This window comes from Tamandua tetradactyla, chromosome 26 (genome assembly GCF_023851605.1).
Source record: "Tamandua tetradactyla isolate mTamTet1 chromosome 26, mTamTet1.pri, whole genome shotgun sequence".
NCBI classification, from domain to species: domain Eukaryota; kingdom Metazoa; phylum Chordata; class Mammalia; order Pilosa; family Myrmecophagidae; genus Tamandua; species Tamandua tetradactyla.
The window spans coordinates 43409635-43434670 of record NC_135352.1 but is presented as its reverse complement, the minus strand read 5'-3'; the positions used below and the strand labels follow the sequence as shown (position 1 = coordinate 43434670).

At 37.4% G+C, this 25036-nt stretch overlaps 1 protein-coding gene across 18 annotated transcripts in view; it reads right to left on the bottom strand.

Annotated features, from left to right (window-relative positions):
• The window catches only part of NEK1 (NIMA related kinase 1), a 295240-nt gene that overhangs the window by 253317 nt on the left and 16887 nt on the right, over positions 1-25036 (bottom strand). The window contains exon 1 of one of the 18 annotated variants that reach the window (XM_077144464.1): positions 18152-18268. The exons of the other annotated variants lie outside the window; for them this stretch is intronic. The gene's annotated coding sequence lies outside the window, so the exon portion shown is untranslated. Of the gene's footprint in view, positions 1-18151; positions 18269-25036 lie in introns of those variants that run through there. 18 annotated transcript variants of the gene reach the window in all.

Below are 25036 nucleotides of genomic sequence, written 5' to 3'. Positions count from 1 at the left end.
AGTAGTTAGTTATACTTTATCTCCAATAAGAATACAAGCTTATTAAGATATTCCCAAAGTTATTTAACTAATTCCCTTATTAGACATTTAAATCTTCCCAAAGTTATTTAACTAATTCCCTTATTAGACATTTAAATTGCTTACATTTGCTACTATAAAACAATCTCAGATAAAAATCTCTGTATGCACATTTCTACATTCTTTGTTTTTTGTTTCTTTTTTTCACATGGGCAGTTACTGGGAATCGAATCCAGATTTCTCGCACTGCAGGTGAGAATTCTACCTGAGCCACCAGGGCCCACCCACGTTCTTTTTTTGAGGTGGGGGTTGCATGGTCTGGGAATCGAACCAGGGTCTCCAGCATGAAAGGTGAGCATTCTACCACGGAACCACCCATGTACCCTGCTACATTCTTATGATAAGGATTTGCTTAGAGTTCAAAAGATAAGCATGTTAAAGAATATGTCAAACATATGGCTTAACTGTCCTACAGAAATGTCTGATTTATATTCCTGCCAACAATGTATAAAAGTGCCTGCTCCTTGGTAACCTCATTAACACTGATTATCACAAAAGTAATCATTAGCACTGCTTATTGGCAAAATCAATCTTCTTATGGAGATACATGAATTTATGATCTGAAATAAGTAAACTTTAAATTCACCTAACTTACTGTTTTCTATTTCCAGTCATAGCAAGCAGGCTTCCAACATATAATTCCCTTTTAGAAGAAAATGGTGTATATGCTTCCACTGAATGTAACAAAAGCAACATGCCAAAACTAAATGTCAATTAGTGGGGGTTATGGGGGAAGGATATGGGATTCTTGGGAGAAGAAAAGGAAATGCCCTTATATGGACTGTGGGGGTGAAGGCATGGCTATATGCTTATACCAGGACCATTAAGTTTTTACTTAGGTTGGATTGTATGATGTGTGAATAAAACTAAAACTGAACAGAGAGAAAAAGTGTTGAGGAAAATGTGGAGAGAGAGATGAACCTATTCACTGTTGGTAGGGAAGAAGAGTGGTGCAGGCCCTTGGAGGGCAGTGTGGTGGTTCCACTGGAGGCTAGGGGTGGGGTTGCCACATGATCCTGCAATCCCATTGCTAGGTATGTACTTGGAAGAACTGGGAGCGGTAACACAAATGAACACTTGCACACTGGTTTTTATGGCAGTAATGTTGGCATTTTGCAACAGATGGAGGTAGCCTAAGGATACACTGATTGAGGAATGGAAGGGTGAACTGTGGTGTATACTGAGCTGCAAGAAGGACAAGTTGTGAGACATGCAACTAGGTGAATGAAACCTGAGGTCAGTATGCCAAATGAAATGTCAGAAACAAAAAGACAAATATTATCATGCCTCACTCATATGGACTAACTATAATATACAAGCTCAGAGAACTCAAGTTGAGAGCATGGATTATCAGATTGGGGCCTATTATAAGGGATGCTAGATTGTAAACTTTTACAGCAGTCACATCTATTCCAGCATTGTAATTGTATTTTCTAAATTCTGAGATGCTGAGCTATTTGTGTATAACCTAGTTGTTTCCTGGAACTTCAAGAGTTTGTGCAACACTTGAGACTCAGAGTTAGTGCTCTGAAGCTATGAAAGGCAACATTACCCCATTCAGCAGCTGTTTAAAAAGGTGAAAAAAGGCACACTACAGCACCAAGAATCCCAGGGCAATTTATTAAAGCTCTTGGATTCTGTAAAAAAAAAAAGGTGAAAAAGTAATCAGACTTCAAGTAGGGATATGAATGAAGCTGATCTGGACAAGACTAAGGTCAATCAGAACAGAGGGCAAAGGATGATATGGTCTTTATTTTAAAACTTCAACTTCTGTGTGAGACCAAAGGAAGACTTGTTTATTTCATGTAAAATTTATATTTTGGTTAGTGCATTACCTAATTTAACATGTATGGTCAGTTTATTCAAACACCATAAATAATTACATGGAGTCTTGAATAGGGCATGAGAACTTGTTGGTTTGTACGGGTTAGTGGAATGCCTCAATACAACCCAGAATAATCTGGGTAAAGAACAAAAGAGTACTTGCAAAGTCCCCTTGGGGAGAGAAAGGTAGAAATAGTAAACTTCCCCATCTGAGGAATTCCAGATATTCTCACAGCAGTGGGGAAAACCAATTCAACAGGCTAAGTCCTCAATCTTGGGGTTCACCATATGAAGCTTATTCCTACAAAGGAGAGGCTAAGTCTACTTATAATTAGACCTAAGAGTCACCCCCAGAGAACCTCTTTTGTTGCTCAAATGTGACCTCTCTCTCTCAGCCAAATCTATAGGTGAACTCACTACCTTCTCCCCCTACATGGGACATGACAGGAAGGGATGTAAATCTCCCTGGCAACGTGGGGAGGGACCTGACTCCCAGGGATGAGCCACGACCCGGCATCAAGGGATTGAGAAAGCCTTCATGACTGTAAGTGGGAAGCAAGAAATCAGTCAAAATAAAGTTTCAGTAGCTGAGAGATATCAAATAGAGCAAAGAGGTTATCCTGGAGGTTGTTCTTATGCATTATTTGGATATTCCTTTTTAGTTTATGGTGTATTGGAGTAGCTAGAGTGAATTATCTGAAAATGTTGAACTGTGATCCAGTAGCCTTGATTCTTGAAGACAACCGTATAACTATACAGCTTTTACAATGTGACCGTGTGATTGTGAAAACCTTGCGTCTGATACTCTTTTTATCCAGGTTATGGACAAATGAGTAAAAAAATGAGGACAAAAAATAAACAAATAATAGGGGGGTTAAGGGGTAAAATAGGGCAGATTGAAATACTGGTGATCACTGAGAGGGAAGGGTAAGGGGTATGAGTTTTTTGTTTTGTCTTTTAATTTTTTTCCTGGAGTGATGTAAATGTTCTAAAATGATCATAATGAAAAATACACAACTACATGATGATACTGTGAGTTGTTGATTGCATACTTTGGATGGACTGTATGGTACATGAAGATAAGATATCTCAATAAAAATGTTTTTTAAAAAAAGAAGAAAATGAACTTGTCATGAAGACTAACTTAAAATTCCTATCATACTTTACCATATATCTCATTGTAAATAAAAAATTTGCGTCCAACAATACCTTACTTGTTTATTATGACTTTGCCTCTTAAAAAAAGGGTCCAATCTTAAATGACAAAATACATATAAATATTCTGTGCCTGCACAATGAAGTCCAGAACCCAGTCAATGGTAAAATCAATGAGATTTATGAAATTTGGGAGAAAAAAAAGGCTTTCACTACCTTAGAAAATATTATAACCATTACCATTACAATATTTCTGTAGGAAGTGAGAATGCTTTAGTTCAGAGAAACCAGAAATAAACTATTATCATAGCACTATAGCATTACTGGTAAGTTAAAGAAGACAAGTCATTCCAAACACATTTTTAAGTCCAAGGTTTTTCAACTGACATACTACAATACCTATCTAGAGAGTCAGAATTTAATGATTTCTCCAGGACATGAAAGTATAATACATTATATTAATACACTACTTACAACAAGCCAGGTTAAACTCAGAAAATTAAATTTCATAAATTATATGAAATAATAACCACGTAGTGAGGTTATGTCACAGCCATCTATGTCTTGTGACATTTTGCCAAAAGAGAAAAACAAAATTAGACATTTGGTCTTGTCGCAAAATGTAGTTGCCAGCACTTCAAATGACATAAACGAGATGAAATTTTTTGAATAATACTATAAATGAACTAGACTTAACAGACATTTACAGAACATCATATCCCCGCAGCAAGAGGATGTGCTTTTTTTTTTTTTGCATGGGCAGGCACTGGGAATCGAAGCCAGGTCTCTGGCATGGCAGGCGAGAATTCTGCCTGCTGAGCCACTGTGGCCCAGATATGCTGGGTCACAAAGCAAGTCTCAATAATTTAAAAAGATTGAAATCATACAAAACACTTTACTGGATTATAATGGAATGAAGCTGGAAATCAATAGCAGGCAGAAGGCTGGAAAATTCACCAATATATGGAAGCTAAACAACACACTTTTAAACAACCAGTGGGTCAAGGAAGAAATTACAAGAGAAATCAGTAAATATCTCGAGGCAAATGAAAATGAAAGCACAATATATCCAAAGTTATAGGACGCAGCAAAGGCAGTTCTGAGAGAGAAATGTTATTACCTTAAATGCCTATGTTAAAAAAGAAGCAGCAGCAAAAATCAAGGAATCAACTGTTCACTTAGAAGAACTAGAGAAAGAACAGCAAACTAACCCCAAAGCAAGCAAAAAGAAAGAAATTACAAAGATCAGAGCAGAAATAAATGAAAGTTGAGAATATGAAAACAATTGAGAAAATCAACTAAATCAGAAGTTGATTCTTTGAGAAAATCAAAATAATGATTTTTTAGCTTAGCTTATAAGGCTGACAAAAAAAAAAGGATGCAAATAAAATCAGAAATGGAATAGAGGACATAACCAGTGACCACACAGAGGTAATGAGAGGATACTATGAGCAACTTTATGCTAACAAACTAAACAACACAGATGATATGGACAACTTCCTCAAAAGGCATGAAAAACCAACACTGACTTGAGAAGAAACAGACAACCTCAACAAACCAATCACAGGTAAAAAGATTGAATCGGTCATTATGAAGCTCCCCAAAATGAAAAGTTCAGGACAGATGGCTTCAAATGTGAATTCTACCAAGCATTCAAGAAAGAATTAGTACCAATCCCTCACACACTTCAAAAAAACTGAACAAGAGGCAAAGCTGCTGAACTCACTCTATTAAGTTAGCATCACCTTAATATCAAAGCGAAAGATACTACAAGAAAAGAAAGTTATAGACCAATTTCTTTAATGAATATAGATGCAAAAATTCTCAACGAAAAATTTGCAAATCAAATCCAGCAGCACATTAAAAGAATTATATACCATAATCAAGTAGATTTATTCCAGGTATGCAAGACTGGTTCAACACAAGAAAATCAATTAAAGTAATATACTGTATCAATAAGTCATCTAGATTGATGCAGAAAAGGCATATGACAAAATTAAACATCCTTTCTTGATGAAAACACTTCAAAGGAGAGGAATAGAAGGGAGCTTCCTTAACATGATAAAGGGAATATATGAAAACCTCACAGTTGGGAAAACACTGAAAGCTTTTTCTCTAAGATCAGGAACAAGACAAGGATATCCACTATCATCACTGTTAATTGACACTGTGCTGGAAGTTCTAGCCAGAGCAATTAGACAAGAAAAAGAAATAAAAGGCATCTAAATTGCAAAGGAAGAAGAAAAACTCTCATTGTTTGCAGATGACATGATATTATATGTTGAAGCCCCCCAAAAATCTACAGCAAAGTTACTACAGCTAATAAGTGAGTACAGCAAAGTGACAGAGCACAAGATCAACACCTCAAAATCAGCAGTATTTCTATACACTAGTGATAAGCAATACGAGGAGGAAAGCAAGAAAAAAAATTTCCTTTACAATAGCAATTGAAAGCATCAATATTTAGGAATAAATTTAACTAAGGATCCAAAAGACCCATACACAGAAAACCCACAAAAAAATACTAAAAGAAATCCTGGAAGACACAAATAAGTGGGAGGGTATACTGTGTTCATGGACTGGAAGACTAAATTTAATTAAGATGTCAATGCTACCAAAATTGATTTCTAGATACAATTCAATACCAACTAAAATACCAGCAACTTACTGTGCAGAAATAGAAAAACCAATAACCAAATTTATTCATAGTGCCCTGAATAGCTAAAAATACCTTGAGAATAAAAAATGAAGTGGGAGGTCTCACACTACCTGACTTTAAAGCCTAATACAAAGTTACAGTGGTTAAAACCACATGGTATTGACATAAAGATAGATATATCTTTATGGAATCTAATGAGTGTTCAGAACAGACCCTTTCATCTATAGATAACTTATCTTTGATAAGGTGGTCAAGCCAATGCACCTGGGACAGAGTGGCTTCTTCAAAACATGGTATTTGGAGATCTGGATATTCATATGAAAAAGGATCCATATCCCACACCTTATACGAAAATTAACTCAAAATGGGTCAAAGACCTAAACATCAGAGTTAAGACCATAAAACTGTTACAAAAAAAAATGTAGGGAAATATCTTACAAATCTTCTAATAGCAGGTGTTTCCTAGACCTTAAACCCAAAGCATAAGCACTGAAAAAAGGAAACAGATAAATGGGATCTCCTCAAAATTAAACACCTTTGTGTATCAAAGAACTATGTCCAGAGAGTAAACACCAGTCTACACAATGGGAGACAATATTTGGAAACCACATAAGGGTTTAGTATCCAGAATATATAGATTCTTCAACTCAGCAACAAAAAGACAACCCAATTAAAAAATGGGCAAAAGACATGAACAGACACTTTTCAGAAGTGGAAATACTAATGGCTAAAAGGCACATGAAAAGATGCTCATCTTCACCAGCTATTAGGGAAATGCAAATCAAGACCACAATGAGATATCATCTCACACCCATTAGAATGGCCATAATCAAAACAAACATAAAAAACAAAACAGAAAATGACAAGTGCAGAAGAAGATCTGGGGAAAGAGGCACATCCACTGATGGTGGGAATTTAAAGTGGTGCAACTGCTCTGGAAAGCATTCTAGTGGTTCCTCAGGAAGCTAAGTATAGAACTGCCATATGAACCAGCAACCCATTACTAGGTATATATTCAGAGGAATTAAAGGGAAGAACACAAATGGACATCTGCACATAGATGTTTACAGCAGCATTATTTACAATTGCTAAGAGATAGAAATAGCCCAAACATTAATCAACAGACAAGTGCTAAACAAGCTGTAATATATCCATAATATGGAATATTACACAGCTGTAAGACAAAATAAAATCATGAAGCATATAACAATATGGATGAACCTTGAGGACATCATGCTGAGTGAAATCATCCAGAAACAAAAGGACAAATACTGTATTGTGTCACTAACATAAACTAAAATTAATAAGTGAACTCTGAGAGTTAAAATTAAGAACACAGGTTATCAGGAGATAGAAAGAGGGTCAAGGTTAGGCATTTGGTGCTGAAGGAATACAGACTGTACAACAGGATTGATTGTAAAAATTCAGAAATGGATAGCACAATACTACCTGATGGTAGCACAATAATATAAGTACAGTGAAACTGAAAGAAGCCGAATGTGAGTATGGTTGAGGGTAAAGGGATGGGGGCATGTACAAAATCAGAAGAAAACACACATGATAGAATTCAGCAAAGTAGGAGGGGCCAAGATGGCGGCTTAGCAATGTGCGCGTTTTAGTTCGTCCTCCGGAACAACTACTAAATAACAAGAAACAGTACAGAACAGCTCCCGGAACCACGATAGTGACCAGACACACAGCGTACCCCAGTCCGGACCACCTGGACCGGCTGTGAGTCTCCGGAACTGTGAGTTCCCCAAGCCATGGCGGCTGGTGCCCGGTGCCCCTCCCCCACAGGTGGCTTCCCGGAGGGAAAGGAAAGAGACTCTAACAGCAGCAGGGACTGAGTCCAACCAAACACCAATTGTGGCATTAACAAACAAATTCTGACCACTAAAAATAGGCCCCCAGCTCAGGTGAAACTGGTCAAGGCGGAGGTCACTTATTGGGCTAACTGAAAAAGAGGAAAAGGGATGAAACAGGTTTTCGTGGCTGTTTCTAAGGAGGCGTGGCTGCCTCTGGATTCAGTGGTGGGACTACACAGGCTGCAACTGCCCCAGGCATACGCAGAAACAGGCTGCTTTCAGGGCTGCTTCCCACCTGAGCCTTCCCCAGGGGAGGGATGAAGCCCAACTCAGGTGGAATTCCTCTCTCAAGCAATTCAGACCCCAGGGCTTGGCAATTTGAAGCCATTAAAACCAGCCTACAACCTTTCCTCTGTCTCCACCATGCCCCCAGCAGGGAGAGTCTCCCAAAGTTGAAGGAGCCACAACATCTTTTGCTGGTGGGACCCGCAGACAGACAAGCACCACATACTGGGCGGGATAAGAAAAACAGAGCCCAGAGACTTCACAGGAAAGTCTTTCAACCTGCTGGGTCTCACCCTCAGGGAAAACTGACACAGGTGACTCCTTCCCCCCAAAAGGAGGCCTAAAGTCCGGGAAAACCCGGCTGGAGTCTGTAATACCTACGTAGACCCTCCTAAGGGTGGGGAGGGAATAGGCACCTTACAAGCAGGACAAGAAACAAGAAAACAAGAACTGAAAAATTACCCTCCGTTAAACTAAACTTAAGCTAGAGGTCCAGAAAAAGCTGAACTGAAGGTCAAAGAACAGACAGACAACAAACACATCAAACAAGAAAAACCCTAGGTCAGATAAGTGAAAGCAATCTCCAGAATAAACTAATTAAGGTAATTAAATGTCTAGATACCAGCAAAAAATAACAAATCACACTAGGAAAATTGAAGATATGGCCCAGTCAAAGGAACAAACCAATAGTTCAAATGAGATACAGGAGCTGAAACAACCAATTCAGAATATACGAACAGAAATGGAAAACCTCATCAAAAACCAAATCAATGAACTGAGGGAGGACATGAAGAAGGCAAGGAAGGAACAAAAAGAAGAAATGGAAAGTCTAAAAAAACAAATCACAGAATTTATGGGAATGAAAGATACAGTAGAAGAGATGAAAAAAACAATGGAAACCTACAATGGTAGATTTCAAGAGACAGAGGTTAGGATTAGTGAACTGGAGGATGGAACATCTGAAATCCAAAAAGAAACAGAAACTATAGGGAAAAGAATGGAAAAATATGAGCAGGGGCTCAGGGAACTGAATGATACTATGAAGTGCACAAATATACGTGTTGTGGGTGTCCCAGAAGCAGAAGAGAAGGGAAAAGGAGGAGAAAAACCAATAGAAGAAATTATCACTGAAAATTTCCCAACTCTTATGAAAGACCTAAAATTACAGATCCAACAAGTGCAGCGCACTCCAAAGAGAATACATCCAAATAGACATTCTCCAAGACACTTACTAGTCAGAATGTCAGAGGTCAAAGAGAAAGAGAAGATCTTGAAAGCAGCAAGAAAAAAGCAATACATCACATACAACGGAAACCCAATAAAACTATGTGTAGATTTCTCAGCAGAAAACATGGAGGCGAGAAGACAGTGGGATGATATATTAAAATTACTAAAAGAAAAACTGCCAACCAAGAATTCTATATCCAGCAAAATTGTCCTTCAAAAATGAGGGAGAAATTAAAACATTTTCAGACAAAAAGTCACTGACAGAATTGGTGACCAAGAGACCAGCTCTGCAAGAAATACTAAAGGAAGCACTAGAGACAGATACGAAAAGACAGAATAAAGAGGTGTGGAGAACAGTGTAGAAAGAAGGGAAATTTAGATATGACATATAAAATACAAAAGGCAAAATGGTAGAGGAAAGTACTACCCAAACAGTAATAACACTAAATGTTAATGGACTGACCCCCCCAATCAAAAGACACAGACTGGCAGAATGGATTAAAAAACAGGATCCTTCTATATGCCGTCTACAGGAAACACATTTTAGACCCAAAGATAAACATAGGTTGAAAGTGAAAGGTTGGGAAGATATTTCATGCAACTAACAACCAGAAAAGAGCAGGAGTAGCTATACTAATATCCAACAAATTAGACTTCAAATGTAAAACAGTTAAAAGAGACAAAGGATACTATCTACTAATAAAAGGAACAATTCAACAAGAAGACATCACAATCATAAATATTTATGCACCGAACCAGAATGCCTCAAAATACGTGAGGCAAACACTGAAAATACTGAAAAAGGAAACGGACACATCTACAATAATAGCTGGAGACATCAATTCGACACTCTCATCAATGGGCTGAACATCTAGACAGAGGATCAATAAAGAAACAGAGAATTTGAATATTACAATAAATGAGCTGGACTTAACAGACATTTATAGGACACTACACCGCACAACAGCAGGATATACCTATTTCTCAAGTGCTCATGGATCATTCTCAAAGATAGACCATATGCTGGGTCACAAAGCAAGTCTCAACAAATTTAAAAAGACTGAAATCATACACACCACTTTCTCATATAATAAAGGAATGAAGTTGGAAATGAATAATAGGCAGAGTGCCAGAAAATTCACAAATATGTGGACGCTCAACAACACACTCTTAAACAACCAGTGGGTCAAGGAAGAAATTACAAGAGAAATTAGTAAATATCTCGAGGCGAATGAAAATGAAAACACAACATACCAACACTTATGGGACGCAACAAAGGCAGTGCTAAGCGGGAAATTTATTGCCCTAAATGTCTATATCAGAAAAGAAGAAAAGGCAAAAATGCAGGAATTAACTGTCCACTTGGAAGAACTGGAGAAAGAACAGCAAACTAATCCCAAAGCAAGCAAAAGGAAAGAAATAACAAAGATCAGAGCAGAAACAAATGAAATTGAAAACATGAAAACGATAGAGAAAATCAATAACACCAGAAGTTGGTTCTATGAGAAAATCAATAAGATTGATGGGCCCTTAGCAAGATTGAAAAAAAGAAAAAGAGAGAGGATGCAAATAAATAATATCAGAAATGGAAGAGGAGACATAACTACTGAAATCACAGAAATAAAGGAGGTAATAACAGGATACTATGAACAACTTTACGCTAATAAATACAACAATTTAGATGAAATGGACGGGTTCCTGGGAAGACATGAACTACCAACTTTGACTCAAGAAGAAATAGATGACCTCAACAAACCAATCACAAGTAAAGAAATTGAATTAGTCATTCAAAAGCTTCCTAAAAAGAAAAGTCCAGGACCAGACGGCTTCACATGTGAATTCTATCAAACATTCAAGAAAGAATTAGTACCAACTCTCCTCAAACTCTTCAAAAAAATCGAAGTGGAGGGAAAACTAACTAATTCATTCTATGAAGCCAACATCACCCTCATACCAAAAACAGGCAAAGATATTACAAAAAAAGAAAACTACAGACCAATCTCTCTAATGAATATAGATGCAAAAATCCTCAATAAAATTCTAGCAAATCGTATCCAACAACACATTAAAAGAATTATACATCATGACCAAGTAGGATTCATCCCAGGTATGCAAGGATGGTTCAACATAAGAAAATCAATTAATGTAATACACCACATCAACAAATCAAAGCAGAAAAATCACATGAGCATCTCAATTGATGCAGAGAAGACATTTGACAAGATTCAACATCCTTTCCTGTTGAAAACACTTCAAAGATAGGAATACAAGGGAACTTCCTTAAAATGATAGAGGGTATATATGAAAAACCCACAGCTAATATCATCCTCAATGGGGAAAAATTGAAAACTTTCCCCCTAAGATCAGGAACAAGACAAGGATGTCCACTATCACCACTATTATTCAACATTGTGTTGGAAGTTCTAGCCAGAGCAATTAGACAAGAAAAAGAAATACAAGGCATCAAAATTGGAAAGGAAGAAGTAAAACTATCACTGTTTGCAGACGATATGATACTATACGTCGAAAACCCGCAAAAATCCACAACAAAACTACTAGAGCTAATAAATGAGTACAGCAAAGGAGCAGGTTACAAGTTCAACATTCAAAAATCTGTAGCATTTCTATACATGAGCAATGAACAAGCTGAGGGGGAAATCAAGAAACGAATCCCATTTACAATTGCAACTAAAAGAATAAAATACTTAGGAATAAATTTAACTGAAGAGACAAAAAACCTATATAAAGAAAACTACAAAAAACTGTTAAAAGAAATCACAGAAGACCTAAATAGATGGAAGGGCATACCGTGCTCATGGATTGGAAGACTAAATATAGTTAAGATGTCAATCCTACCTAAATTGATTTACAGATTCAATGCAATACTGATCAAAATCCCAACAACTTATTTTTCAGAAATAGAAAAACCAATAAGCAAATTTATCTGGAAGGGCAGGGTGCCCCGAATTGCTAAAAACATCTTGAGGAAAAAAAACGAAGCTGGAGGTCTCGCGCTGCCGGACTTTAAGGCATATTATGAAGCCACAGTGGTCAAAACAGCATGGTATTGGCATAAAGATAGATATATCGACCAATGGAATCAAATAGAGTGCTCAGATATAGACCCTCTCATCTATGGACATTTGATCTTTGATAAGGCAGTCAAGCCAACTCACCTGGGACAGAACAGTCTCTTCAATAAATGGTGCCTAGAGAACTGGATATCCATATGCAAAAGAATGAAAGAAGACCCATATCTCACACCCTATACAAAAGTTAACTCAAAATGGATCAAAGATCTAAACATTAGGTCTAAGACCATAAAACACTTAGAGGAAAATGTAGGGAGATATCTTATGAAACTTACAATTGGAGGCGGTTTTATGGACCTTAAACCTAAAGCAAGAGCACTGAAGAAGGAAATAAATAAATGGGAGCTCCTCAAAATTAAACACTTTTGTGCATCAAAGAACTTCATCAAGAAAGTAGAACGACAGCCTACACAATAGGAGACAATATTTGGAAATGACATATCAGATAAAGGTCTAGTATTCAGAATTTATAAAGAGATTGTTCAACTCAACAACAAAAAGACAGCCAACCCAATTACAAAATGGGCAAAAGTCTTGGACAGACACCTACCAGAAGAGGAAATACAAATGGCCAAAAGGCACATGAAGAGATGCTCAATGTCCCTGGCCATTAAAGAAATGCAAATCAAAACCACAATGAGATATCATCTCACACCCACCAGAATGGCCATTATCAACAAAACAGAAAATGACAAGTGCTGGAGAGGATGTGGAGAAAGAGGCACACTTATCCACTGTTGGTGGGAATGTCAAATGGTGCAACCACTGTGGAAGGCAGTTTGGTGGTTCCTCAAAAAGCTGAATATAGAATTGCCATATGACCCAGCAATACCATTGCTGGGAATCTACCCAAAGGACTTAAGGGCAAAGACACAAACGGACATTTGCACACCAATGTTTATAGCAGCGTTATTTACAATTGCAAAGAGATGGAAACAGCCAAAATGTCCATCAACAGACGAGTGGCTAAACAAACTGTGGTATATACATACGATGGAATATTATGCAGCTTTAAGACAGGATAAACTCATGAAGCATGTAATAACATGGATGGACCTAGAGAACATTATGCTGAGTGAGTCTAGCCAAAAACTAAAGGACAAATACTGTATGGTCCCACTGATGTGAACCAACATTTGAGAATAAACTTGGAATATGTCATTGGTAACAGAGTCCAGCAGGAGTTAGAAACAGGGTAAGATAATGGGTAATTGGAGCTGAAGGGATACAGACTGTGCAACAGGACTAGATACAAAAACTCAAAAATGAACAGCACAATAATACCTAATTGTAAAGTAATCATGTTAAAACACTGAATGAAGCTGCATCTGAGCTATAGGTTTTTGTTTTTTGTTTCTTTTGTTTGTTTGGTTGGGTTTTTTTGTTTTTTTTGTTTTTGTCTGTCTGGTTATTTGTTTGTCTTTTTTTTTTACTATTGTTATTACTTTTATTTTTTTTTTCTCTATATTAACATTCTATATCTTTTTCTGTTGTGTTGCTAGTTCTTCTAAACCGATGCAAATATACTAAGAAACGATGATCATGCATCTATGTGATGATGTTAAGAATTACTGGTTGCATATGTAGAATGGTATGGTTTCTAAATGTTGGGTTAATTTCAAAAAATTAAAAAAAACTGATGGGGGACTCTCTGCATGGGACATGACTCCCAGGGGTGTGGACCTTCCTGGCAACATGGGACAGAGATCCTGGAATGAGCTGAGACTCAGCATCAAGGGACTGAGAAAAACCCTAGAATGAGCTAAGAATTAACATCAAGGGATTGAGAGAAACTTCTCGACCAAAAGGGGGAAGAGTAAAATGAGTCAGTGTCAATGGCTGAGAGATTCCAGAGTCGAGAGGTTATCCTGGAGGTTATTCTTACGCATTAAGTAGGTATCACCTTGTTGTTCAAGATGTAGTGGAGAGGCTGGAGGGAATTGCCTGAAAATGTAGTGCTGAATTCCAGTAGCCATGTTCCTTGATGATGACTGAACAATGATATAGCTTTCACAATGAGACTCTGTGAATGTGAAAACCTATGTCTGATGCTCCCTTTAGCTACTATATCAACAGAAGAGTAGAACATATGGAATAAAAATAAATAACAGGGGGAACAAATGTTAAAATAAATTCAGTTTGAAATAGTGGTAAATGAAAGCGAGGGGTAAGGGGTATGGTATGTATAGTTTTTTTTTTTCTCTATTATCATTTTATTTCTTTTTCTGTTGTCTTTTTATTTCTTTTTCTAAATCAATGCAAATGTACTAAGAAATGATGAATATGCAACTATGTGATGATACTAAGAATTACTGATTGTATATGTAGAATGGAATGATACCTAAATGTTTTGTTAATTTTTTTAATTAATAAAAAAAGTTAAAAAAAAAAAAAAAAAAAAAGAGAGGTGTTCTAGTTTGCTAGCTGCTGGAATGCAACACACCAGAGATGGATTGGCTTTTAATAAAAGGGGATTTATTTTGTCGGTTCTTCAGAGGAAAGGCAGCTAACTTTCCACTGAGGTTCTTTCTTACGTGGAAGGCACAGGATGGTCTCTGCTGGTCTTCTCTCCAGGCCCCTGGGTTCCAACAACTTTCCCCGGGGTGACTTCTTTCTGCATCTCCAAAGGCCTGGGCTGAGCTGCGAGTGCTGAAGTGAGGAATGCCGAGCTGCTTAGCTATGCTACGTTGATCTCTCATTTAAGCACCAGACAATTAAGTCAAATGTCACTCATTGCAGCAGACACGGTTCACCTACCATTGGCTTATGTCTGCAGCAACAAGACTAGGTATGCTCACCTGGCCAAGTTGACAACTGAATCTAACTAATACAAGAGGGATGGAAAGATCAAAGGTGACAGTGGAGATGGTAGGAATTAAATAAGTATGATTGCTGAACCATTAAATTGATATCTCTTTTAGTCTCCAGTATTTTAGAGCAGTTAGAAGTAAAAACCTAAAATTGTGAAATTGTAACCCATGTCGAAGTCTGAAATATGTTCTGCAATTAATTGTGGTGCTGTGCTTGGAAATTTGTAGCTTTTTTGTATGTATGTTATTTTTCACCAAAAAAAGGAGAAAAAGTCGAGTCTGATGATAAAGTATTTAAGCCTTCTAGCCTCCTGTGTTCTGGAGCAGCTAGAAGGAAAAATCTGAGAGGATGGTATCATAGCCCATGACAAACTCTGGGGCCTGTCCTGTAACTACTTGTTGAAGAGTGCATTGAAAACTATTGCTTTTTTATTTCTTTGCTTTCTATATATGTTATACTATACAATAAAAAAAGGTTTAAAAAATAAAAAAATAATAATGAAGAGGTTATTCTGGAGGTTATTCTTACGCATTAAGTAGATATCACCTTGTTGTTCAAGATGTATTGGAGAGGCTGGAGGGAATTGCGTGAAAATGTAGTGAATGTGAAAACTTTATGTCTCATGCTCCTTTTAACCACTATATCAACAGAAGAGTAGAACATACGGAATAAAAATAAATAATAGGGGGAACAAATGTTAAAATAAATTCAGCTTGAAATGCTAGTGGTACATGAAAGCGAGGGGTAAGGGGTATGGTATGCATAGTCTTTTTTTTCTCTATTATTATTTTATTTCTTTTTCTGTTGTCTTTTTATTTCTTTTTCTAAATCAATGCAAATGTACTAAGAAATGATGAATAAGCAACTATGTGATGATATTAAGAATTACTGATTGTATATGTAGAATGGAATGATATCTAAATGTTTTGCTTGTTAATTTTTTTTAATTAATAAAAAAAAGTTTAAAAAAACACACACACACAGGATAAAACTGAGACAGTATAACTTAGGAATGCCTAGAGTGGACAACGATGATTATTAAATGCACAAATATAAAAACATTTTTGCACGATGGAGAACAAATGAATGTCAACATTAGAAGGGACTGAAAATGGATGGTATACAGGAAAGGGTTCAATCAGTGCAAGCTAGAGTCTATATCAACAGTAACATTGTAATATGCTTCCCCTGAATATAACAAAGGCATTATGTGAAAACTAAATTTCAACTAGTGGGGGGCACCGGGTAAGGGTATGGATTCTATGCAGAAGAAAGGAAATGTCTCCATATAGATTATGGTGGTAAAGGCATGTCTGTCTAGGTTGGATTGTATGATATGAGAATAAAATTGTTTAAAAATGAACAGAGGGAGCCTCCTAAATTCTGGAGCAGCTAGAAGGAAAAATATTAGAGGATCGTATGGTAACCCATGACAAACTCTGGGATCTTTCCTGTAACCACTTGTTGAAGAGTGCTTTGAAAATTATTGCTTTTTTATGTCTTTGCTTTGTATATATGTTATACTATACAATTATAAAAAGGTTGTTAAAAAAAGCTGTAGGCTGTTATAGTAATACTAGATAAAATAAATTCCTGAAATAAAAAATGTGAAAATATTTAGTAACATAGCTCACTACTATAACAAAGTTGATATGTGTAATAACTTACTTAATATTTTGAGAAAGAATACAGTTTTGATACTTAATCAAATGGTATTTAAGATAATGTTTAATACTTAGCGTTCAAGTAACTCTGGTATCTGTATTTATAGATTTTTTCCTTCCTTAAATTTTTTTTTTTTGCATGGGCAGGCACTGGGAGTCAAACCCAGGTCTCTGGCAAGGCAGGCGAGGGTTCTGCCACTAAGCCACCATCGCACCAGCCCTTTACTTTAATTTTAAATTGGCTTATGAAACATATTGTACAAACAAGCTTTATAATGATTACTTAAATATATTTTTTATAGGCCTATAGATAAGCTAACTAAGGTATTCATTTTATATGGTCAAGATTTCCATGTTAATTGTAAAAATATTTGTATCTTCATGTTTTCCTGAAATCAGGAAAATATTTAGTAACACAGATCATTACTATAGCAATACAGATATTTATAAAAACTTTCTACTTGATATTTGGAGAACATTCACAGTTTTGACAGCTGATCAAATGGTATCTATAGTAGTTTTTATTCAAATTTAAGAACTCTGTTATCCCAATATTTAGATTTTTTTCCTAGTTGCCTTAATTTTAAATTAGTTTATAAAACTTACTGTGCAAACACAGGCTTTATAATGATTATATGGATACTTTATTTAAATGTGCCTATGTTTAAGCAAAGATACACATTTTTGGTGGTTCTAAGTATATTATTTGTATTAATAAAAATTTGTAAAAAATCATATTGTGCATGACATAGTATCAATGAATACGTAAGGAATAAAATTTAGGAAATTCTGAAAAAAAAAATGAACAGAGGGGGTGCAGAAAGGGATAGGAAGATCAAAGGTGATGGTGGAGTTATACAGAGAAGACAGGATTTAACAAATGAAAATGATTGCTGAGTCATTCAACTGATCTCTCTTTTAGTCTCCAGTATTGTAGAGCAGTTAGAAATAAAAACCTAAAACTGTGAAACTGTAACCCATGCCAAACTCTGAAATATGTTCTACAACTAATTGTGGTCCTCCTATGCTTTGAAATTTATTGTTTTGTATATATGTTATTTTTCACAAAAAAAAAAAAAAAGTCAATTGCAGTGATAAAAAAAATTTCTTCCTTCTAGTCTCATATTCTGGAGCAGCTAGAAGGAAAAATCTGAGATGATGTTATGGCAGCCCATGACAAACTCAGGGATCCGTCCTGTAACTACTTGTTGAAGAGTGCTTTAAAAACTACTGCTTTTTTCTTTCTCTGCTTTGTATATATGTTATGTTATACAATAAAAAAGATAAAATAAAAAAAAAAAAGAACAGAGAGGAGTGTGAGGGTAGTTCAGTGGTAGAATTCTCGCCTGCCATGAGGGAGAGCTGGGTTCAATTTCTGGCCCATGCACTTCCCAAAGAAACCAACAAAAACAAACAAAAAATTCAACAAATGGTACTTCAATAATGGGATGCTCACATGGAAAAAGAATGAAATGTGACCCTGCAATACAGCATACAAAAACAAAAAACAGAGAGAAATAAATGCTAAAGAAAATGTGGAGAAAGACGTACCTCATTCATTGTTGGTAGGGAAATTGAGAGGCGCAGCCCCTTGGAGGGCAGTGTGGTCATTCCACAGGAGACTAGGGGTGGGGTTGCCATTATGATTTTGCAACTCTACTGTTAGGTATATACCTGGAGGAATTGAGAGTGGGGACAGGAATGAACAATTACACAGTGGTGTTTATGGTGGTAGTGTTCAGAATTCACAATGGATGGAGTTGGCCCAAGGGTACAAGGACTGAGGAATGGAAGGGGGAACTGTGGTGTTTACATACAACAGATGACTGATTCAGTGGCCTCAAGAAGGAATGAACTTGTGAGGCATGCAACTAGGCAAATGAACCTTAAGAACAGTGTGCTGAATAAAACGTCTGTGCTGCTTTGAAAGGATGTATGTCCCCTAGAAAAGTCATGTTTTAATCTAAATCCCATTTCGTAATGGCAGAATAAGCCCTATTCAATACTGCATGTTTGAAACTATAATCAGATCATCTCCCTGGAGATGTGATTTAATCAAGAGCGGTTGTTAAACTGGATTAAGTGACAAATGTCTCCACCCATTTGGGTGGGTCTTGATAAGTTTCTGGAGCCCTATAAAAGAGGAAACATTTTGGAGATTTGAGAGATTTCTGAGAGAGCAGAGAACAACATAGCCACAAGAAGCAGAGTTTACCAGCCAGTGACCTTCGGAGATGAAGAAGGAAAATGCCTCCCAGGGAGCTTCACGAAACAGGAAGCCAGGAGAAGAAGCAGCAGATGACACCATGTTCGCCATGTGCCCTTCCAGATGAGAGAGGAACCCTGAACTTCATCAGCCTTCTTGAACCAAGGTATCTCTCCCTGGATGCCTTGGATTTGGACATTTCTATAGACTTCTTTTAACGAAGACATTTTCTCAGCCTTAGAAGTGTAGACTAGTAACTTATTAAATTTTCCTTTTGAAAAGCCATTCTGTTTCTGGTATATTGTGTTCCAGCAGCTTGCAAACTGCAACAATGTCAATAACAGAAAGACAATGATCACGCCTCACTTCTACGGATGAACTATAAGATGTAAGAACATGGGCTATCAGGTTGGGACCTAATGTAAAGGTTCCTAGATTGTAAGTTCTTAGAGCAGTCACAAATATTTAGCAGTTAGAGTTGTAACTGGTATTTCTAATTCTGAGATATTGAGCTATTTGTATATAACCTGGTCGTTTCCTGAAACTTTGGGTATTTATGTGACATCTGAGACTCAGAGTTAGAGCACTGAAGCTATGAAAGTCAGCATTACCCCATTCAGCAACTGTTTTAAAAGTTGAAAAAATGATCACACTTCACCTAGAGATATGAATAAAGGTGATCTGGACAGGACTAAGGAAAATCAGAATACTGGGTAAAGGGTGATATGGCCCATGTTTTCAAACTTCAACCTCTGTGCAAGACCAAAGGGAAAGATGTTTATTTGGTGCAAAGTTTATATTTTGTTTAGCACATTATCATATTTAATTGGTATGGTCAATTTGCTTGAAAACTATAATTACAGGGAATCTGGAATAGGGTGTGAGATCTTGTTGGTTTGTACAGGTTAGTGTGATGCCCTGATATATCCCAGAGTAATTTGGGCAGAGAAAAAAAAGTATTTGCAATGTCCCCTTGGAGCCCAGGGGAGAAAGGAGAAAATATTCAAGTTCCCCATGTGGGGAATCCCTGATACTCTGGCAAACAGTGTGGACAACAAATTCAGAAAGAGAGCCCTCAATCTTGGGGATGCCTCAGTGAAGTTTAGTCCTACAAAGGAGAGGCTAATGCCTACTGATAATTATGCCTAAGAGTCACCCCTGAGAGCCTCTCTTGTTGCTCAGACATGGCCTCTCTAAGTGAACCTGGCAAGTGAACTCACAGCCATCCCCCCTATGTGGGACATTACTCCCAGAGATGTAAATATCCCTAGCAACATGTGACAAAACTCCCAGGATGAGCTGGAACCTAGCATCATGGAATGAGAAAGACTTTGTGACCAAAAAGAAGGAAAGAGAAATGAGACAAAATAAAGTTTCAGTGGCTGAGATATTTCCAACAGACTCTGGAGGTTATTATGGAGATTACTCTTCCTTTTCAGTTTTTGGTACATTGGAGGGGCTAGAGGGAATCACCTGAAACTGCTGAACTGTGTTCCAGTAGCCTTCACTCTTGTAGAAGACTGTATAGCTATACAGCATTTTTTAAATTAAATTTTTAATTTTTCTTGACATATGATTATTCCATCCTACATATATAATCAGTAATTCACAATATTATCACATAGTTGCATATTCATCATCATGATCATTTCTTGGAACATGTCCATGAATTCAGAAAAATAAATAAAAAAAACAGAAAAAAATTCACACATACCATACCCCTTACCCCCTCACACTGATCACTAACATTTCAATTTACTAAATTTATTTTAACATTTGTTCCCCCTATTATTTATTTTTTAGTTGAAATTTTTAAATATTAAGTACCATCTATTTTCAACACCCTGCAGTAATGACATTCTTTTGTTCTTCCTCATGCAAAAACATTTTTTAAATTTGCACATTTAGTCACTATCACTATACACTCTAGGCATTCCTAGATTATACCATCTCAATCTTCATCGTCTTTCTTTCTTTGTGATTTCACTTATGCCCCAGCCCTCCTCCTCTATCATTCTCATATGTAGCTTCATTCAGTGTTTTAACATAATTGTATTACAGTTAGGTAGTATTGTGCTGTCCATTTCTGAGTTTTTATATTCAGTCCTGTAGCACAATCTGCATCCCTTCAGCTCCAATTACCCAATATCTTACCCTATTTCTATCTCCTGATGATCTCTGTTACCAAGAAATATTCCAAGTTTATTCACTAATGTCAGTTCATATCAGTGAGACCATACAGTATTTGTCCTTTTGTTTCTGGCTAATCACACTCAGCATAATGTCCTTAAGGTCCATTCATGTTGTTACATACTTCATAACTTTATTCTGTCTTACGCTGCATAATATTACATCTTATGTAAATGTCACAGTTTGTTTAGCCAACTGTCTGTTGATGGACATTTTGGCTGTTTCCATCTCTTGGTAATTGTTAATAATGCTGCTATAAACACTGGTGTGTACATGTTCATTTGTGTCCTTGGCCTTGTGTCCTTTGAGCAGAGACAGCATATAGATGGGTCCTGTTTTTTAGTCCATTCTGCCAGACTATGTCTTTTGATTGGAGAGTTTAATCCATTAACATTCAGTGTTATTACTGCATGGGTAGTACTTTCTTCTACTATTTTGCCTTTTGGATTTTATATGTCATATCTAATTTTCCTTCTTTTTACCTTTACTCATAGTCTCCCTTTCTACACTCTTCTCCACACCTCTCTCTTCTGCCTTCGTATCTGTCTCTAGTGTTCCCTTTAGTATTTCTTGCGGAGCCAGTCTCTTGGTCACAAATTCTCTCAGTGATTTTTTGTCTGAAAATTTCTCCCTCATTTTTGACGGACAATTTTGCTGGATATAGAATTCTTGCTTGGCAGTTTTTCTCTTTTAATAATTTAAATATATTATCCCAATGTCTTCTCGCCTCCTTGGTTTCCACTGAGAGATCTGCGCATAGTCTTATTGGGCTTCCCTTGTATGTGATGGATTGCTTTTCTCTTGCTGCTTTCAAGATCCTCTCTTTCTCTTTGACCTCTGACGTTCTGATTATTAAATGTCTTGGAGTATGTCTATTTGGATCTATTCTTTTTGGGGTTCGCTGCACTTCTTGGATCTGTAATTTTAATTCTTTCATAGGAGTCGGGAAATTTTCAGTGATAATTTCCTCCATTAGTTTTTCCCCTTCTTTTCCCTTCTCTTCTCCTTCTGGGATACCCACAACACGTATATTCGTGCGCTTCATGTTGTCTTTCAATTCCCTGAGTCCCTGCTCATATTTTTCCATTTTTTTTCCCCTATAGTTTCTGTTTCTTGTCAGATTTCAGATGTTCCATCCTCCAGTTCAGAAATCCTATGTTCTTCTGTCTCTTGAAATCTACCATTGTAGGTTTCCATTGTTTTTTCATCTCTTCTACTGTGTCTTTCATTCCCATAAGGTCTCTGATTTGTTTTTTCAGACTTTCAGTTTCTTCTTTTTGTTCTTTCCTTGCCTTTATATCCTCCCTCAATTCATTGAACTGGTTTTTGATGAGGTTTTCCATGTCTGTTCGTACATTCTGAATTAATTGTTTCAGCTCCTGTATGTCATTTGAATTGTTGGTTTGCTCCTTTGACTGGGCCATTTCTTCAATTTTCCTAGTGTGATATGTTATTTTTTGCTGGCTTCTAGGAATTTAATTACCTTAATTAGTTTATTCTGGAGATTGCTTTCACTTCATTTATCTAGTGTTTTCTTGCTGGATGAATTTGTTGTCTATCTGTTCTTTGACATTCCGTTCAGCTTTATCTGGACCTTTAGCTTAAGTTTTGTTTAACAGAGAATTTTTCAGTTCTTGTTTTCTTGTTTCTTGCCCTGCTTGTGTGGTACCTTTCCCACACACACACTTAGGAGGGTCTACTTAGATATTATATACCCCAGCCAGATCTTCCCAGACTAAACTGGCCTCCTGTCAGGAGGAAAGAGTCACCTGTGTCAGTTTTCCCTGAGGGTGAGACCCAGCAGATTGAAAGACTTTCCTGTGAAGTCTCTGGGCTCTGTTTTTCTTATCCTGCCCTGTGTGTGGCGCTTGTCTGACTGCAGGTCCCACCAGTATAAGATGATGCGGTACTTTTAACTTTGGCGGACTCTCCCTCCCGGGGGCATGGTGGAGACAGAGGAGACGTTGTAGCCTGGTTTTAATGGCTTCAAATTACCAAGGCCTGGTGTCTGAATTCCTTGATGGAGTGATTCCACCTGGATGGGGCTTCACCCCTCCCCTGGGGAAGGCACAACCTCAGATAAGTCCACAAAAGAGCTCACTTCTGCCTATGCCTGGGGCAGTTGCAGCCTGAAAAGTTCTGCCGCTGTATCCAGAGGCAGTCAAGCCTTGGTAGATACAGAGCCACAAAAACCTCTGTTTCCTTCTTTTTTTTTCCCCCTTTTTCTGTCAGTCCTGCCCCCTTGGCGCCGCGGCAAAAATGAGCAACCTCCGCTTTGATCAAGTTCACCTAAGTTGGGGGCCTATTTTTAGTAGTCAGAATTTGTTAATTAGTTCCACAATTGGCGTTTGATTGTGCTCAGTCCCTGCTGCTGGTAAAGTCCTTTCCTTTCCCCTCTGGGAAGCAGCCTGTGGGGGAGGGGCGCTGGCCACCACAGCTTTGGGAACTCACGGTTCTGGGGGGTGCTCGCAGCCAGTCCAGCTGGTCCAGACTGGGGTATGCTGTGTGACCGGTCACTATCGTGGCTCTGGGAGCTGTTCTGTACTGTTTCTGATTATTTAGTAGTTGTTCTGGAGGACGAACTAAAATGCGCATGTTCTTAAGCCTCCATCTTGACCCGGAAGTCTATTATTTATTTTTATGTCATATGTTTTACTCATCTATTGATAAGGTAGATAAAAGGAGCATCAGACACAAGGTTTTCACAATCACACAATCACACTGTGAAAGTTATATCATTATACAATCATCTTCAAGAAACATGGCTACTGGAACACAGCTCTGCATTTTCAGGCAGTTCCCGCCAGCTCTCCATTACATCTTGGATAACAAGGTGATATCTATATAATGCATAAGAATAACCTCCAGGATAACCTCTTGACTCTGTTTGGAATCTCTCAGCCATTGACACTTTATTTTGTCTCATTTCGCTCTTCCCCATTTAGGTCGAGAAGGTTTCCTCAATCCCTTAGTGTTGAGTCACAGCTCATTCTAGGATTTCTGTCCCATGTTGTCAGGAAGGTCCACGCCATTGGGAGTCATGTCCCACGTAGAGAGGGAGAGGGTAGTGAGTTTACTTGTCGTGTTGGCTGAGGCCATATCTGAGCAACAAAAAAGGTTCTCTTGGGGGTGACTCTTAGGCCTAATTTTAAGTAGGCTTAGCCTATCCTTTGCAGGGTTAAGTTTCATATCAACAAACCCCAAGATTGGGGGCTCAGCCTATTGCTTTGGTTGTCCACACTGCTTGTGAGACTATCAAGAATTCTCCACTTGGGGGAGTTGAGTTTTCCCCCTTTCTCACCAGACTTTGCAAATACTTTTTTACTCACTGTTCAAATCACTATGGGATTTACTGGGGCATCACTGTGGACAAACCTACAAAATCTTAGGCCCTACTCAAGGTTCCATGTACTTATGGTGTTAATTAAGCTGTCCACATAAGTTATATTAGGAACTGCACTAGTCAAAATATAAAATTTCTACCAAATAAACAGTTTTTGCTTTAGTCTCACACAAGTTAAAATTTTAAAATATAAATTACCATCTATTTTCAACACCCTGCAGTAATGACATTCCTTTGTTCTTCCTCATGCAAAAACATTTTTAAATTTGTACATTTAGTCACTATTATTATATACTCAAGGCATTCCTAGATTATACCATCTCAGTCTTTACCATCCATCTTTCTTTCTGATTTCATTTGTGCCCCCAGCTCTCCTCCCTCTATCATTCGCACGTTCAGCTTCAGTGTTCTAAGATTGTATTACAGTTAGGTAGTATTATGCTGCCCATTTCTGAGTTTTTACATTCAGTCCTGTTGCACAATCTGTATCCCTTCAGCTCCAATTACCCAATATCTTACCCTATTTCTATTTCCTGATGGACTCTGCTACTAATGAAATTCTCCAAGTTTATTCACTAATGTCAGTTCATATCAGTGAGACCATACAGTATTTGTCCTTTTGTTTCTGGCTAATCACACTCAGCATAATGTCCTTAAGGTCCATTCATGTTGTCACATACTTCATAACTTTATTCTG